This window comes from Ambystoma mexicanum, chromosome 4p (genome assembly GCF_040938575.1).
Source record: "Ambystoma mexicanum isolate Mex_15411 chromosome 4p, UKY_AmexF1_1, whole genome shotgun sequence".
Taxonomy (NCBI): Eukaryota; Metazoa; Chordata; class Amphibia; order Caudata; family Ambystomatidae; genus Ambystoma; species Ambystoma mexicanum.
The window spans coordinates 98,976,388-98,990,627 of record NC_090927.1 but is presented as its reverse complement, the minus strand read 5'-3'; positions in this window follow the sequence as shown (position 1 = coordinate 98,990,627).

Here is a 14,240-nt window from a genome sequence, read left to right as displayed (position 1 = left end):
CTATCACCACCATAGAGGTTTCCTGGCGCTCAGGCGCATCTGAAAAAGGAAAGGGGTGAGGGTGAGTTAGTGGACCGAGCAGGAAAGTGTGGGCAGTGTGGCAAAAAAAGTGGCAATAATGCAATAGCTGGCTCTTTTACCACACCGCCAGATCCTAAACTACTTGAAATCGCCTGCCCTTGTGTGGTGGAAATTTCCTCCACATAAAAACAGTACTAGGTGCGATATTACCGCTTGCGGTAATATGGCATTTTCCCATGAAGTGGTACGAGACACCAAAATGGAGAAAAAGTCTGACTCTGAATCATGCTGATCCTTCCTGTTACCACATGCTTACCGCATACGGTAGTATCAGAGGTAATGTATTAGCTCTAATTTTACTGCGTTTCTCTCTTTGTTTGTTTGTTTATTTATTTGGTAATGCGTGCCAAACCCATGGGTAGCCGGGCACAACAGATTACATGAAGACTTAAGCTTATTACAGTATTTGGCATGAGTATATACAACACAACGGCAATAAGAGCAAAAACATATGTATAAATATATACAAGCATATACCTATAAAACACAAGCGGCAAAGCAAATAAATACAATAGTATATACAAACATTTGCCCAGACACTTGTGTTCTTAATGAACACAAGGTGAAATGCAGTCATTGTTATGGTGCTACACTGTCAGCTCCCTCTTACCATGCGCAGCTCACATCTAAATCAAGCCTGTACACAGGTCAGCTGTTGTTATTCCCTGGGAGAGGTTGTTAACACTATGGACCTGACTCATGGAACTGACCTTGCACCGACTTTGCAAAGGTGCAAAGTCACTTTGCACAGTAAAAATTCACTTTAAATGGCTCTGTGAATCCAGGTGTTTTTTGGCAGTGCGAAGACTCTTTGCACCATGCTAAAATTGCCATGAATCAGGCCCTTAGTTTCCGTTTTGTCATTGCTAGCGGCATAGTGGTGTCAGGACCGGCCCGGTGTGAGTGATCACAAGTTCATCACCATGGTGTGAGCTACTCCGGCAGTACCTTATAAGGACATTGCAAGTCACAAGAGGAGTTCCATGACTACACTGAATTAATTCATGATGTCAAGTAACTGCCCAGTGGCTCTCCTTGGTACACATCCATGAGCAGAATTCCTACCTCATCTTCAGAAAACTGCTAACAACCTGGCTGTTTGACAAATATGACTGCTCTGATTTTGGGGGACCCCCTGGCCCCGATTTGTCTCTCTGCAACATTTAATATCATGCTTTGTTCCATATTCTTCCTGTGACCCTAACTTACTAGCGTTGTGATACTTACGGGTTTGGGCACTGCAATAAATAAATAAATAAATAAATAAATAAATAAATAAATAAATAAATAAATAAATGAATAAATGAATAAATAAATGAATGAATGAATAAATGGTATTGCATTCTTTATAGTGCATAGCCATGTAGTCCCCTGCCTCATTAGCAGGACTTTTATTGACTCTAACACAAGAACTGCAAGAGATCTTCCAGTTGTTGATGTGTGCAATAAACCTAGAGTCGGCTTGTTTGGATGAAAACCACCAATATGCTGGGTGCAATGTGTTGCAGGTAAAAGCCTGCTTTGTGTTTTTCACTAAGCGGTGACATGTAGATCGATTCCTGCTCTACTGAACTAAACTACAGCAGGGCACTACTAAACATACTCCCTTTTTCTTACCAAGAATGGCTAAATTTCCTACCTAATAGTTACTGGAGCATGGAAGGGTATTGAGAAAGCACAGAGAAATTGGAGATTATGTAAAATCGATTGGGCACTTGAAACCACCAAGCATGTGTTAAAATAGTTGCATACACTAACAGCCTGGTGCATGCAAAGTGTCTGCACGTTTTACATGTAAGAGTCAAAAACGTGTGAAAAGTTTGCATAAACTGAAGCACACTAAAACAAATACAAATAAATAATTAAAATACTACCATAAACGTCTCAAGAACTAATCGCTGTGAATTGTCACAACAACTTAGTTCAAAGGAAATGGATTGAAAAGCTAGTTCCACCATTGTATCTATTCTCCTCTATCCAACCCGCTAGGCCTTCTCGTAATCTTGCACCTTGAAACACTTTTTTCTGTATAGGCGCATTATAAAAACCCAATACATGAATAAAGTCATCTCTGCTCTGCCTCCTCGACTACCCTACTGATGCCCCGCCCTCCCTGTGCTTCATCTCGCTTCTGCTCTTTCTCTCTTCTGGCTCCACTTGCATGAAATTCTCTTCCCACCGGACCGTATTCGGCCGAATTCTGACTGAATAAAAGCTATTCGGCTGCGGCCGAATAGTTTCTTGCCATTCGGCTCTTGCCGAATACTTTGACATTCTCATTTCTGTACAATGCAACATGAACTCAGAAAGGCAAATATAAACTTCTGTTTGCAAAACTGAATAGAATTAGACCAGAGAAATTGCTATCACACAGCTGAAAAATATCTTAGATTGTAATCTGCTCTTTAGGGCATGTTTTGTTACAGATTCTTAGACATAAAAGGTGATCATCTTTTATACTTAGCCTGCAACAATACAGGAAAATCTTTTCTTTTGGTGAATGTTTATATGCAATGTGCTCTTTTTTCAGTTGGAAAAGACAAACTGAAAGGAATGTGCATAGATACTTTCAGTTCCTGTCATGTCACTTCCCATTGCGTACGCCATAGTCCCCCCTATTCTAGTCCTGATTTTAACATTATCTGATATTTTATCAGGAATGATAAGTTGCATATGTTCGTGTATTGGCGAGAACGAGTGGCTAAGATAAGCTACAAAGAAGTTTCGAAACTCGACCACATCGACTTTGCAACTGGAAAGAGAATTCAATGCATCTGATTCACAAAGGCTGTCCTTTTGCATTTGTGAAGCCTGTTACTTTAACTGGCACTGAACATGCAAGAATCTTCTGTACATTTGGTCCCTTCATTTTGGTTAAATCTGCTTTATTTCTGGCTTTTATGCTTTAAATAAAGATGCTACATTAATTGCAATGAAGAGAAATAAAAGTATAGAATGCATTTAAAATGGTGCTTTATTTGTTTTTTTAATAAGTGTGTTTTTTAAAGTTTGGAAAATGATTTATTAAATAAAGCAACTATTCGGCTTCATATTCGGCTTCGGCCCAAAAGTTGACAAACTGTTCGGTATTCGGCCAAATATTAAACATGCTATTCGGTACAGCCCTAGAAACAGTCGACTAAACTAAAACCCTACCAAATCGCCTCTGAGTTACCCTCTTCGCCTAGCACGGCGCCCCCTGGAGTGGCTGTGCTGTTGTATTAGTGATAAATATGTATTAGTGATATTAGTGATATTAGTTATGTTAGTGATAAATGACCAATTTTAGAGTAGAATAAGCATCCATTTCAACTATGTATTTTGCCTTTCGCAAGTTGCAGTAATAGCATGTTTTTTTTCTTCCGTTGTCTCTGTTACGATCATCACAAGACATTCCATCCATCTCGGTATCCTCGGTCACCTGACAAAATCCTTGTGCCTAAAAGCTTCTGTACACTGTAGAAATATTTGACCATAGCACAAGTGGCCATCGACTTCATTGTGTCTATCTTTCCCATCTTCCTGACATGCTGTTCAAGATGTTTGTTTGCATGTATGCGGTAACGAGTGCTCAGAGTATGGGATGTCCTGTGAGTGCGCTGCTTTCCCTATTTTGCCAATCTCTGAAGCCTGAAAGTAGATGCATGCAGGCTTGACATGCGGCACCAGACCTGCAGATGAACTTAACTGGTCTGCTGTTAAATCTCAGTTACCAGTTTAATGGTATCCACTACAGAATAATTGCTTGTTTTACTATAGCCTATGTGATAGCTCAGTGGGTTGAGAGCTCGCTGCTGTAATGTGTGTGTAATCTGCAGGTTGCAGGTTCGAATCCCAGTAAAGCCATCTCAGCCTTTCATCCTCTGAGGCCGATAAATGAGTACCAGCACAGGTTGGGTGATATTGTATGCATTTTTGTTCTATAAAAAAGAGCTTAAGCGTAAGTGCTATACAATAACATATTATCATTTGGCCTTGGACGTCTGCTTGCATTCACAGTAATTTGACAATATGGATCTATACACACAGATATTAATGATACATATAGTGATCCATTCTTTTATGAAATGTATATCACATTAGTGAAATCATAACCATATTTTTCGTAGTGTACTTAGAAACAATGCTATTGGATGCCACTTTCTGTTTTATGAAGGGATGAAAGGTTGAGTTTGATCGCTTCGCGGGATGTCACTTTGGGGTGGGGCCAAATGACATAACTTAAGGTGATGTCATCAGAGTTCAAGGGTCGTGAGGTGAGCGGTGGGCCACTTTTTTGTGGCGATGGGGTGGGCCACATTTTTTTGGGTGTCCGGGCCTATTTCTGGTTCCAGTCTGACTTTGGGGGGTGGTAGGAAGCATAAAGAGGTGGAGAATGGGCGTGCATGGGTCTTGAAATGAGGGGAACAAAGGCAGTGGCAAAACAGGGGAAAAGCAGCGCACAGCAGAGGGGAGCTGCTTTACAGAACCACAGAACCACAGACAAATCTCGGAATGCCTGCTTTGCACCGGCAGATAATGCCTGCATTCCTAGGAATTTCATTGGCTGCGTCACAACTCCAGGGTGCTGCTTTGCAGAAGAATGTCTTGGGGTCGTAGTGCATACGAGTGCCAATCAGTAAGTGGTGGGGCGGATGGTGGTAAGATGGGAGAGGCTTAGGTGTGAGTCAGAGGACAGGGAGGGGAACCTTGTTCTGAGCAGGATAAGGATTGGCTGCATTGGTATTTTGTATTTATTGAAGAACAGGGTGTCATTGCGAACAGAAATGACTTACAAAGTAGGCAATAACAGATAGCAGAGGTAGTCCAAGGGTAAGGAGCCTTTACATAATAAAAGCATCTTTTGATTGAAGGACGTCAACACGTACCAAAAGAAACATAATCCAGGGACGGGGAATGTAGACAAATTACAACACCTTATCCCTTACCACCTAAGGCCAATATTTGCATAATTACAAATTACAGAGAGAAGCCCTGAGGGCAGAGGGCAGGAGAGCCGCGTGAGGATGGTTAGTATGCATTGTGGGATGTTTCTACCCATGCATCCAAGCCCTACAATAAAACTGTGCAGTACTGGCATGGAAAACATCATGATGGCCAGAACTCCCCAGAGAGTGCACAGGGAAAACATGAAGAATAGGCTGCCACCCATTTTTGCCTATGTTGTGAGCACAGGAGGGCACTGCCTAAAACCACCATTGGGCTACATACACAGTAGCCTGAAACCATTGGGAATGGCAATGCTGATTGCCAAAAGCAACCCAGAACTGTGGGGAATGCATTTTCTTAATCTCAAAAATGGTTGCATTACCAGTACTCACCACTATCAGAAAGCCGGCGTTTTAAAACCACCAGACTTTTGTGTAAAACTGAACAAATGAAACAAAACCAGGCCAAGGAAAGACTTGCTAAGAGGTGGAAGAATGTAAAACCATATTCTGAAATGTCTTGAAGGAAGTAATTATTTAATGTATATGTAAACATTGTCAGTTTGATTTGAATGTAGAAAACTGGGAACAAAAAGTGAGATTTAGCTGAAACCTGGCTTAGTGAAACTGGATTCTGCCTGACAACTACCCCCGGCAGGAGAAACCTGTTCAGCCACTCTTCCCATGCCTAGCTGCATCCTGCTGCCCCTTGCCAAAAGGAGTTGTCACCTCTCTGATTAGATTAGGGGTGGAGCAGCTGGGGACTACAGGGAGTTGAACAAAGGCCTGTCCTGGACTCAGGCAAATGTTATATTGGGGGGCCGTAAAGTGGCTTCCTCTTAGGGGAAACTGGGAGGGGCAGTGCCTCTGCTAGCAGCTGAGCTTGGGGGAAGTGGATAAACCAGTTATTCCACCCTGTGATGTGGGAAGCCACACCCCTTTTTGACCAGGGCATAATTTTAAAAAGATAGATAACTCATAGTGCGGACTTGTCAGAATTATAAAAGTAATATCATTATTTTTGTGATTTTTCTGTGAACATTTTGAGAGGCGTGAGGACCCTCTGGTGTATTCTGGGGGGTTGCTAGCGGAAAATAGGGTCTCACTCCAAATGTATGCATGTTAAAAATCTGACACTTCATCAATTAATGTCCATACTCCTTGCGCACATGTGTGTAATTTTGGGTAAATGTCCGATATTGCAAAACCAGTTAAAAAGCGCAAAATGTTGTCATTTTTGAATGAAAGCCCCCAGGAAGATGAGAGGCGGACAAGCATGGACCATAAGGAATATATAATGTGCACATGTAATTTCAACACATTGTATATCTGGGAAGGATGTATTTGAATCAAATATAGATTTGTGGGCAAACTGACCAGGGGAGGATCCTCTGACCCATAACCAGACTTCATCATGCTGACAATCCATTTCGTTCCCCCAATCATGGGAGAGGGGAGAATTGGGCCAATGACAAGTAGAGAGGGGCAGGCTTAGCTAGGCCCAGGCACACACCCATTTTCAAAACACATAAAAAGAGACTGCTGGGACAGGTACAGACATTCAATTCCATTTGCTGCGGAGCATGCTGACCGACGACTTCACATCCAGAGATTCAGACTTCAAATCCATCAATCTCAAAGACCAGAACTTTACTTCAGAACTTAAAGCAAGGGCCTAAACCCACAAACTGAGAACTCTTCTCAGCAGGCCTCAGCAACCCTAAAATCATTGCAAGCTCCTCACAGCCGGGCGAGCTGCTTGAAACCCTGCGCCAGAAAGATCCAGAAGCAGTGCTGTATCCAGAGAAAGCAGAGACACCCAGAGACCAGACCAGAGATCCAGTGTGACCCAGGCCGCTGTGAGCAGAACCAGAGAGCTGACCCAGATCACTGTGAAGTGCCGAGACCAGAACCGGAGTCCAGTCCAAAACCTGACCAGATCCGTGGCGAGGCCTATTTCAAATTTATATTGTGAGTACCTAGCAGAACTGTGCAGAACCAATCTCTTAGTTAAAATAATCTAATCCAAACTATTTTAACCTAAGTAGAACTGCCTCCTAGAAATCGTATCATCTGTCATTTTTAAAGCTGCACAACTGTCACCTGTCAATTCTGCAGCTGCAAGCTGTCACCTGTCATTTTGAGTTTTACTTTAAATCCGAAAATCTACCTTCATTTAATCGTCCGTATCTCTGGAACCGTTTGGGCTTAGAATCTAAGCTTTCCAACGAACCTAAAACCGACTTGCTAGTCCTTATACTTTTGCCGTAATCACGATTCACACACTCGCGAATATTGCCGCGATTTACGATTTGGCCTGATTTCTTTACCTGTAAAAAAATTGCAGCTTTTTGCTTTCCTGTGCTAAAAATTTGTTTGTCTCTTAATAGCCATCCCTGAATCATTTCTAAAGTGGGCCTGAGCTCATCCCAAGTATCTCTCACTCACCCTGAACCTCCTAAATGGAATTATAAGCATTTTCAGCATATTTCTCACTTCACTGCCACCACATTCAAAGCACTGGGGCCTGTGTTTTAAAACTCATACCTGTTTTCTCTAAGCTTGCTGGGGTGGGAATTGAATTTCGTATTGTATTTGGTTGCATTCCTGAGAACTGTGTGCTCCTCTTTCCATCTCCTTCCATTTCTTACATTGCATAGGGGAGGGGGGTGAATTGCCAGAGAAAATGTGATTATCTTATCTTTTGCTAAAATCATATCAAGTATTTCTGTACTGCATTTTATTCCTCATTGCTTTTCCCTTAAAATCATAAAAGTATTTTTGCTACTTTATCCATCCAATACTAACTCCTCATTGATTGTAAAGAAGTGTGCTAGTGCCAGATTATCCACTGTTAATCAACATCATATGTCTAAGTGTACTATCAGATATTAATTTATTATAAAGTGTTATATATATATATTGTTTAATTTTTCAAATAAATCTTTTAATTTGCAAAACAAACCTACTTCTTGGCTCAGTGGGGTCAGGGGGATTCTAAGAGGGGGGTTTTATACAAGGGTTGTCATCCAGAGTACTGAGCTGGACATAAAAATACATCAATAAGGGTTTTCCTCAGCATCCCAGACTAGGCATTGACTTAGCTGTAGTGTTGATTGAATATCGCTTACAGCATCCAGTGGCACAACATCATTGAGCTGATCGGGCTCTAGCCCCCCCTGACATTTTGGGCTATGTTGACTCGACCTGGCTGACCTACAGAGCCGTGCGTGGCAGGACAGAACAGGACACAGACGTTAAATGGTGCCTAGGCTTCACTGTTAACACAGGCCCTGCAATTACTGACATAAAGCATTTCACTGTTATGACCTGCATTCATATGCATACATTTTTAGGCGACTGAAATGGTGATGTGGTGTTAGCACTTGCATGTCAGGGGAGTGATTGGAAGGGCAGAGATGGGACAGGAGACCACTCATTCTCACAGCAGTTCTTAAATGGGTGCTTTCAGCGGTAACGGGCAGAATTGGCTGCTTTTAACACTGAAACTTCACCAGAATAGTCGCATTGGAATGTGTAAAGAAGTTAGAAGCCCCCACACAAGTAAGCTTGCACCTTCCTCACAGTCATTAGAGCCTCTCCCATCATTTGAAGGGTTAGCCCCTCACCCGGAAATGTTAGCCTAGGTGCACCCCTGGAAGGGGCTTATGTGCACACTTGCTATAGGCAGAGAGTTGAGGAGGGAGACCTTTCCTGGAACTGGCGGCATTTAGGTTTTACTGCGTTTGTGAGATGCAGAAATATTTACTTGCACAAACGCAGTGAAACTTGAAAGCTGCTACTTTCAAAAGTGCCATCGCCCCTCTGCAAAATCAAATGCTACATCAGCCCCTCCCCATGGATGCGAGCCAACATGTAACCACATTATGTGTCCTTTCACATGCGAGGGTAGGGGACTTATGTGCACTTGCTTTTTCTTCGGTATATGTGTTATGTGGCTAGAAGAGCATTTTGGTGCAGCCAGTCCAGCCATTTATTACTGTGGCAGGACCTCATATGCACAAGTGTTATGATGAAGAATCTACTTTTTTTTTCAAGAACATTTTTCAAAAGTTGCAGTCCATGGCATAGAAATATTATCAAAGCAACTAAATGTGTATGTCCTTAAATGCAATAACATGTTAATTCCTACTGGTGCACATCTCTTTAAAATGTACCATTTGATACTTGGTCCCCACACCAGCCTATTCTTGGGGGTAGAACAGAGGGGGTGGAGCCTCCAAGTTAACTCCGCCCAGTTTTTCAAGTGACCCCTCCCATCACCAGTTAGCCCCCCCAAAAGTCAGGTTTTGTTGCACCCCTGTTTGGAGCTCTACTTACATTGCTAGAAGATGAAGCTTTCCAGTGGACTGGGGCAGGTAAGGAAAAGGAATTAAAGGGGCAGGGGGCACAGGATGGAGGGGATTGATAGGTTGTGAAGAGATTAAGAGCAGATAATTCTGAGGGGGGGAGTACAATATGATGCATTTAGTGAGGTAGTGGGGGCAAGACCAAGGATGGATTTATTGATGAGTAGCAGGAATTTAAATTTAAAGAAAGCCATTTTGAATGGAAAAGCATCCATCACAGGGACGTTAGGTGGGGGAGAGGGAGGGTCCGGCTAGGTTGAAAAGGGCGCATGTTACAAAGTTTAGGGCTTTGTTGCGTGGAGCTAAAGAGTAGAGCGGTAGAGCTAGAAGCAGAATAGAGATACGTTTCATGGGTGAATGGTGCACGAGGTGTGGGCAGATTTTCTAGTGTTTACTCGGAAGTGGTAGAGTTTCAGGTCCCTGTCAACAAAAACCCCATGAGTGTGAACCAGGGCTGATGGGCTCATGAGATTGGGGGTGGGGGGGAACGATGGAAGAGTTGAGAGTGAGGTTGGCATTGGAGGCAGGGAGCAAGATGACTTCTGTTTTAAAAAAGTTTAGCGTGATGCAGCGTAGAGCAAGCCAGTGGTGGCTAGCAGGTGAGCAGCTGGTCAGGCATCCAGAGATTGCCAGGACGAAGGAGGGGAAGGAGAAGAATATCACAGTATTGTCAGTGATGAAATGATTGTTAAAGGCACAGGAGGAAAACAATTTCCTCTGAGGGATGCAGGGTGAAGAAGAGTGTGCCTAGGACTGATCCTTGAGGAACACCCAAGGGAAGGGGTGTCGGGGAGGAGATGCCAGAGTCCTATGAGATGGAGAAATATCTGTCAGATAGACTGTGAGGAATTCGGCCATCTGGATGGGGAGTGTGCGCACGCCTGGACTTTTTGGTGTTTTTGTACTGAAAATGAATGATGGGAGATCAACCTCAGAAAATGTGTGGGGCTTACCCGCACACATTTTCCTTTGCTCACCGCACAACAAACACATAGTCATGCGTACTCTGGGGGGACACAGCCTACAGGCATAGTCCTCCCTGCCACATTTAGCTGGAATGTGACAGCCACAGGCACATCAAAGCATCTTTGAAGTTAGAAGGCAACACCTTCCTCCGGCTATGCCCAGCGTAATTAAAATATCAAAGGCTCCATGGATCCACCCTGCCTATTGTTAAGTTCTGTGTGGTGGCAGCACATACTGATGAGAGTTCATTAAAGCAGGCCTGCAAAGAGGCTTGTTCACAGAACTAACAAAGGGCAGGAAACCCCAACACCTTTTTGATATGCAATGTGTCAGCTTGAAGCTAGCTCCCACCCCTCTGTATGAAGGGCTGTGAATGGCATGTCTGGGGCAACTGTTTACAGTAGTCAACCCCAGCAGGGTGACCCTCTTTCAGAGGGAAGAGGTATGTGAGTTGATAGAGACAGAAAGTCTGTTTTTCACCACAAACTTCAAGGGAGACCTGCGCTTTGATCAGGAGTCACAGAGAGCTCAATTAACCAGAGACACACTTTGATCCACAATAGACACGAAGATGGGTGGGACTTTGTAACCCCTTACCTTTCCTGTTGTAACGCACTATGGTTATGACCTCATGCATAACAGAAGATTGTTCGTGGGACCCAGGATTGTTTCATTAAGGTCGGCCTAGCCTGCACCAATCACAGGGGTCCATTTGGCTTTAAAAGAGGGCTGAGCCCCTCACTTAGCAGATCATCCGCTGACTTTGAAAGGAGTAAGAGAAGGACTTATTTGGACCCTGGCTGAATGTACAGTCTTCCTTACAGCTTCCGCCAGTGAAGGAAGGCTAGGATTTCTAAGAGGGAAGCAAGATCCCTCTCCTAAATGTCTTCTGGGGAACAGAGGGAGATACCTGACTCAGAGGGCCAATCCAGCAGCTGCAGGACTGGTACTCAGCCAGCACACAGGATGCCCTGCTAGGTTCTGCCAGCAAGCGTCCTAGATCTCTGAACAAAGTTCACGGCTGTTGCTGCAAACACTCTCCTCAGCTTTGGCCCGTCCGCCTTAAAGGACGACACGAGCGATGTGAAGAAGCTAAGAGGAGTGCACAACAAGAGTCCAGTTTATAAGGACATTTTCAAGACAGTCAAGCCCTCGAACCACGACCGGCTGCACCACTGACTGTTGTCATGCTGCAGTCACTAAAGCCATCCAAGATGCCTCGACCAGCGTTCCAGATCTGACAACCAGCACACAGACAAGGATTCTTGACCCCAAGCCATCGTGGAGACCAGCCTGCAGCCGTCCGTCCAGCCTCGCTTGCCAAACTGCCTGCTGTCTGATGCCTACAGCTGTCTCCCGTCTTGAACTCTGACGCAGGAGCTGCAAAGTGTCCTGAAACCGACACGACGCTGTCGAGCATCAAGATCGTCTCAAGCACCAGGTACATTGTGGTTCTGTCACCCTGGTCCTTCTCTGAAGGACACCAAAGTGACATTTACAACCCCTTGCACCCTTGGTGCTGAAACCAAATAACCTTGAACAGTTAAGACTGATTGCTTTACCGACTACCCTCCTGTCAGTATCCAGAGTGCATCCCTTTCCTTCGTGAAACTGTCTGTCCTTTGTGTTCCTTTACAGGATGGTTTGTATTTTGTATTGTGCGTAGAACTGTCTGTTATAATAATAATAAAGTAGATATTTTTATACACCCTTGACTGGACAGTCCCTTTTATCATTGTCTAATAATTGTATTTTCGCTGTGTTGCAACTAGCCAACGATCCACGACCTTTCGGATATAAGCCTGCCGTTCCATCCATGTTATCCAAATTGGACAAGGAGGTTTATAATTGACTTGTGTTTCCAATCTGTTGGGATCCCTTCTGATGTACCAGAAGTGTGGGGCTGATTGATGGTTTAGAAACCGATATTCATCCCTGGACCACTGGTGCCCTGGAAATTGATTCGTCACATAGATAGGAGGACAACCGGTCATGTCATGCATCGTGTCCTTTAAGCCAAGGAGGGAAAGAGTTTGAAGCAGGGACAGATGATCCAGTGTTGAAAGGCAGCTGAAATGTCTAGAAAGATGGGAATGCGGGCGACGTGAGACTGGTGGGCAGTGGTAAGAGAAATGGCGACGTAGGTAAACCAAGTCTCACTGAAGGGTTTGGACAGGGATTCTTATTGGAGGATGTCAGCAAGTGGGTGTAACCTGAAAAAGTGGACTAAGCAGCTGAACGGTACCGTCTCAAGGATTATAGAGAGGTGAGGGAGGAGAGGGACAGGGCCATAGAATGAGGGTTGTTTGTGTCCGCAGTTGGTTTCTTTAGGAGACGTATGGCTGGGGCTGTTTTCTAACAGGCTGGAAAGATAACAGTTGAGAACTACAGGTTGAATAAGGCGATGACGCCACGTGCGGATTTGAGAGGTGAACATTCCTTGACTATTTGTGGAGCAATGGGATCAACTGGAGTACGGGATGCGTTGGAAGCCGAGCGAATGATTGGTGGAAGTTACTTGGTGGAAGTGTGAAGAAGTAAGAAAGAGCGGGGAGCCTGGGGAAGAGAGACATAGGGGAGGCTGATTGGGAATGTGGCTATTTTGTCTTTGTCGCTGATACCATTCTTTTTAAATCACAAACTGAATTATTCTTTGAGAAGAAGAAAATAAGGTAGAAACACTAAATTAAAAAAGGCCACATTTGTCAGTGAGTATTTCTGTTTCATGAGTGCGCCTAAGTCTTGCATGTTTTCCATGTTAGCACGATGGCGCTTTGCTCTTTCTGTTGGCTTCATGACAGCAGCTTCGTGTTCATGGTGACATGCCTATGCCAGTAGCTTCATGTTCATGGCGACATGCCTATGACAGGAGCTTCATGTTCATGGCGACATGCCTATGCCAGTAGCTTCATGTTCATGGCGACATGCCTGTGCCAGCAGCTTCATGTTCATGGCGACATGCCTATGCCAGTAGCTTCATGTTCATGGTGACATGCCTGTGCCAGTAGCTTCATGTTCATGGCGACATGCCTATGACAGGAGCTTCATGTTCATGGCGACATGCCTATGCCAGTAGCTTCATGTTCATGGCGACATGCCTATGCCAGCAGCTTCATGTTCATGGCGACATGCCTATGCCAGTAGCTTCATGTTTCATGTTCATGGCGACATGCCTATGCCAGCAGCTTCATGTTCATGGCGACATGCCTATGCCAGGAGCTTCATGTTCATGGCGACATGCCTATGACAGGAGCTTCATGTTCATGGCGACATGCCTATGCCAGCAGCTTCATGTTCATGGCGACATGCTTATGCCAGTAGCTTCATGTTCATGGCGACATGCCTATGCCAGTAGCTTCATGTTCATGGCGTCATGCCTATGCCAGTAGCTTCATGTTCATGGCGTCATGCCTATGACAGGAGCTTCATGTTCATGGCGACATGCCTATGCCAGCAGCTTCATGTTCATGGCGACATGCCTATGCCAGCAGCTTCATGTTCATGGCGACATGCCTATGACAGGAGCTTCATGTTCATGGCGACATGCCTGTGGCATTGAGGAGATACTCATCCATTCCTGCATCTAATGCACGCTCTTGTTAAACCGGTTCCAGTTCAGGCAAGTTGAATTAAAATGCTTAACGTATGATGACAGACATGTTATTTAAATACATAAGTATTAAGCACCAGTTCCAGCCCTTGAAAAGGGTGCTTAATGATACAAAGTAAGATGAAGAGTTATCATAGTAAGTCCTTAAGATTCTTTATTACATTGCATGCTCACAGGATATGTCCAGGACATCAGGTACAGGAGATGGACGGCACAGGAGATGGATGCAGGATTTTAGGTACTGCAGGGTTGAGCCAACCAGCTCCCACCACAGAGGCTACATCT